At 41.3% G+C, this 5,000-nt stretch overlaps 1 long non-coding RNA gene across 4 annotated transcripts in view; it reads left to right on the plus strand.

Moving 5' to 3' along the window:
* The window catches only part of LOC127005725 (uncharacterized), a 155,573-nt gene that overhangs the window by 956 nt on the left and 149,617 nt on the right, over positions 1-5,000 (plus strand). The window lies entirely within an intron of this gene.

The following is a 5,000-nucleotide window of genomic DNA, read 5'->3' on the forward strand; positions in this document are numbered from 1 at the left end:
GCTCGGATACGCTTTAATTATGGCATACCTTCAAACATCATACATACCCATTATACCTTTTGACACCTTTTTCTTTAAAATGCTTAAATACTTCCTCTTTTTTGGACCGTAGTGGAGATAGAGAATACAGCGGAATAGGAACCAAGTATATGAACAGTTACACACACACACACACACACACACACACACACACACACACAAGTCGCCACACAACCTTTGTAGCTTTCTGATATTCTAGGTCAATGAAGACAAGTTTAAGGTATAAAGACCGGTTTGGGATCGGCTGAGAGAGAGAGAGAGAGAGAGAGAGAGAGAGAGAGAAAACAAGTAACAACAATGAAGACCGTTGCCAGGTTCTGCTTTTCCTGCCTCTTTTTCTTCCATTCTTGCTTTCTCTTCCTTCCTTTTTTTTCTTGCTTAGGCACTCCTTCCATCTTTCTCTCTCGGTTTTGATTTTATTTTTATTTTTCCCAACCACCGCCTTTCTGGTCTGGGTAAACATGCTCTCTCACCCCCTCTCTCTCTCTCTCTCTCTCTCTCTCTCTCTCTCTGTCTTTTTTCTTTCTTTTTCTCCTCGCTTCTCCTTTCTCTCTTTTCTTTTTCTTTCTTTTCCTCTCCGTTCTCTTCCTTCCTTTCTTTCTATCTCATTTCCTTTCTTTTTGTTTTTTTCTCTTCCTATATTTTCTTCCACTTCCTTTTTCTTTCTCCTTTTCTATCTTTCTTTTCTTTCTTAGTTTTTCTTTCTTAGTCTTTCTCTTGTTTCTTTTCTTATTTCTCTTTTCATTTCCTCTCCCCCCCCTCTCTCTCTCGCTCTCTCTCTCTCTCTCTCTCTCTCTCTCTCTCTCTCTCTCTCTCTCTCTCGGCCGCTGAGTGATATACGGAGACTAATTTACCATAAACAGCCGCGGCGTCTTGGCGGAGGATTTTGTCCAGACAGATTTTATTAGGCTTTGTGTTCTTTGCTTGTGAAGGGAGAGGTGATCGGGTAAAAGGGTGTTGTTGTTGGTGGTGGTGGTCTTCTTTTTCTTCTCTTCTGCTTCTGCTACTGCTGCTTTCTTCTTCTTCTTCTTCTTCTTCTTCTTCTTCTTCTTCTTCTTCTTCTTCTTCTTCTTCTTCTTGCTTTTCTATTTCTTCTTCTTGCTCTTCGTTTTCTTCTTTCTTCTCTTTTTCTTCATCTAATTTTTTATTCTTCTACCACCACCACCACCACTACTACTACTACTACTACTACTACTACTACTACTACTACTACTACTACTACTACTACTACTATTTCTACTACTACTGTTTCTACTACTACTACTACTACTACTACTACTACTACTACTACTACTACTACTACAACAACTATTTATACACACCTTACCTCCACAACTACCGCCTCCACCTAAGTTACCACCACTATTACCTCGCAACCACCACCACCACTTATACCACTACTACTACTACTACTACTGCTTCGCGCTATCACGGGGGAACTTTACCGGGAACGAAGTACTTTACAGGCGGTTTGTGTTCACTCGGTTTAGTTTGCGTGGAACTTTGGACCATAATCTCTGCGTTATCCAGAGTTACGCCACAGCAAATTTCCTCACGCATATACGCACGCAAAGTTTCGGATCGTCGTTTTCTACCCCTACACCGTCTGGCTGAATGTTCCGTTTGTTTCCCTCCCTCCTCCCTCACTCGCACCTTTCCGAATCTTCTTGTGCGACGTCCAACGAGCGAGGAAATGGTCATTGATTTATTTATTGCGTATGTATTTTGTGTGTGTTTAACTGTGTATACCGCTTGTGTCATTTGTATTTTTTGTTTAGAGCTTTTTTTTATTGTTGCTGTTATTGATTTATATTTTGCGTGTACCGCGTCATTTGTATTTGTTTTGAGTTTTTGTTATTGGAATAGTTATTGATTTTCATAATTACCGTATTTTGTGATTTTTTGATGTTTTTTTCCGAATTTTGTGTGTACCATTTGTTATATGTATATTCCGTTGTATTTTTTTATTGATGGATTCTTATTTTTTTTAACCCTTGTGATATATCGAAATGTGGAAGCAATATAGGAAATTACACATGGTTGACCGTTTGGGGAATAGGTAATAGCAACCGGAAAAAATAATAAAAAAAATGTATTCATGAATATCGCCATCACTGTAATATAATTTGTTTAGCCATCAGCGTAGATGGTGCAACACAAAACAGTTTTAATTTCAATTAGTCTGATTGGCAAGCAAGCATGAAAAGAGTAACATTTCGGGAAAGTTTGAATTTCATGATGTTTAAAGTTCGCGTTTGCTGTTCGTTTCCATGCAATCAATTCTCGCTCGTGTGTGTTTTTTTTCTGCCTCACAAGCCTCGTTTTTAATAATAAGGACGACTGGAAACTTCCGATTGGCTGAAAACTGTCCGATATTCATACTGGAAGTTATAATGGAATGCTGCTTATGGCCGTGGGAGACGCTGTGTGTGTGTGTGTGTGTGTGTGTGTGTGTGTGTGTGTGTGTGTGTGTGTGTGTGTGTGTGTGTGTGTGTGTGTTGTGGACCTGTTAAGCTTACCTTCGACACATGAAAATCGGTTAGCTTTCTTCAACACCTTTACCTTCTAATTAGCAAGTTACCCTCCCTTAATTAATATCACCTGCCTTTACCCTCTAGCATAGTGTCCACAAACCCCTTTATTAGTGCTACATCCTTCCACCCATGTATCTTTTCTACTTTTGTTCTTTTTAGGTGTTTCATATAGCACTGGCAGGCTTTCTTGAGGGGCCTCTCAGACCGTTAGTGGCGCAAGCGAATTTTATTTATAGTGGTTGCCGTGATAGATGACTTGCTTTGCTAGGCCTACCATTGGTGTGGGTAGTGGTATGATTAAGCACTCCCCCTTCCCAAATAAGGTGAATGAGCACCCAGTGAGCACTCCTACGACTTAACATTTACTGTAAAAAAAAAAAAAAATCCACTAACTTGCCTACACCCACTACCACCGCCATACATGGACACACACACACACCCACCCACACACAAGCACACGCACATGCACACATCCTTCTGACTTACGCAGCATCATACCCTCCCCCCTTTCTCTCTCTCTCTCTCTCTCTCTCTCTCTCTCTCTTTTTCTTTCTCTCTCTCTCTCTCTCTCTCTCTCTCTCTCTCTCTCTCTCTCTCTCTCGCTCTCCGAAGTGGTTTAGAGGGGAAAAATACTTATAAATAAAGAAATAAAAAATGCTCCCTTGCCTTCAGGTCATACAGACACTCGCATGCAGGAACGTGGTGTCATGTTGCACTTTTATTTTCATCATATCTTTATTTTTTTCCACAACGCAACAGGAGAGAAAATAAAGGCAAAGGCGTAACACTGCTGGCCAGGCTGACGCTGTATAGGACGCAGCCTTTTAAATAGGGGCGTGAGGGCACTGGAAAAACGGCGCTAACCTGGTATGAGAGTATGAGATCATCGGGTATTGGCTCTCCCCCTCCTTGTCCTTCCCTTCTCTTACCTCCCTCTATCAGTCCCTTCCTCCCCTCCCTCCTTCCCTTCCCTCTCTTCCCGCTTTTCCCGTCCGCCCACTATCTCTCCTTCCGCCCTTCCCTTCCTCGATCCCTTCATTCTTTCTTCTCAATCTTTTGCCCACTGACCTTCCTTCCCTTCTTTCCTTCCCTTCTCTTACCTCCTTCTCTCATTCCCTCCCTCCCTTCCCTCCTTCCCTTCCCTCTCTTCCCGCTTTTCCGTCCGCCCACTATCTCTCCTGCCCTTCCCTTCCTCCCTTCATTCTTCCTTCTCAACCTTTGCCCACTGTCCTTCCTTACCTTCCTTCTTTTCTTTCTTTCCTTCCTTCCTTCCTTCCTTCCTTCCTTCCCTCCCTCTCTTCCACTTTCCTCCTCCCCCACTATTCTTCCCTCTCCCCTTTTTTCCTTCTTTCTCTTGCAACTTCCTTTTATCTTTTTTTTTCTTTTCCTCTGCTCCTGCCCCTTCCTCCTACCCTCTTCTTCCTCTCCTTCCTCCCTCCCTCCCTTCTTCCCTCCTTTCTTCGCGCTCTTCCTCCTGCTTATGTTAATGATATCGATTATGGGCTCACTTGCAAAATATCAAAATTTGCTGAAGACACAAAAATTGCTAGTAAAGTAACTGCGACACTCGACGAAGAAGCTTTACAATCAGATCTAGATCGACTTGCACGTTGGGCCAATCAATTTGACGTTGACAAATGTAAAGTGTTGCACATCGGAAAAAATAACAATCGCGTTCAGTACGTAATGAATGGCCAATAACTTCCTCCAGTAAGTATAGAAAAGGATCTTGGAATCACTGTATCAAGCGATTTAAAGCCCGGTCAGCATTGTTCAGAGGTAGTTAAAACTGCAAACAAATTGGTTGGCTTCATCGAACGAGTCTTTAATAATAAACCGGAAAAAGTAATATTAAAACTGTATAATTTGTTGGTTCGACCCCATATAGAGTACTGTGTACAGTTTTGGTCTCCCTATTACAGAAAAGACTTAGAAAAGTTGGAACGGGTTCAACGAAGAGTAACAAAGATGATTCCTAGGTTGAGAAATTTATCATGAACAAAGGCTTAAAGAAGTAAATTTATTCAGCCTATCAAAACGAAGAATGCGAGGCGATCTAATAGAAGTGTTTAAAATGTTTAAAGGATTCAGTGATATTAATGTGGAAGATTACTTTACAATTGATCGATCAAATAGAACAAGAAGAAATCACAATTTGAAGATAAGTGGTAAAAGATTCTCGACGCAGAAAGCTAAACACTTCTTCTTCAGTCGAGTTGTTAATGTTTGGAACTCTCTACCCTGTGATGTCGTTGATAGTACAACAGTTACGGCCTTCAAGAATAGATTAGACAAGTATTTTGAATCCAACCAGCAACTAAGATATTACTCATTTTCGTAATAACGTTAAGTTCTTTCGAATACTAGTGTCCTTGTCCGCTTTTATCGCCCGGTTAGTGGTAGCAGTAATGGTAGTTCTTTCCTCTT

This window comes from Eriocheir sinensis, chromosome 3, assembly GCF_024679095.1.
Source record: "Eriocheir sinensis breed Jianghai 21 chromosome 3, ASM2467909v1, whole genome shotgun sequence".
NCBI classification, from domain to species: domain Eukaryota; kingdom Metazoa; phylum Arthropoda; class Malacostraca; order Decapoda; family Varunidae; genus Eriocheir; species Eriocheir sinensis.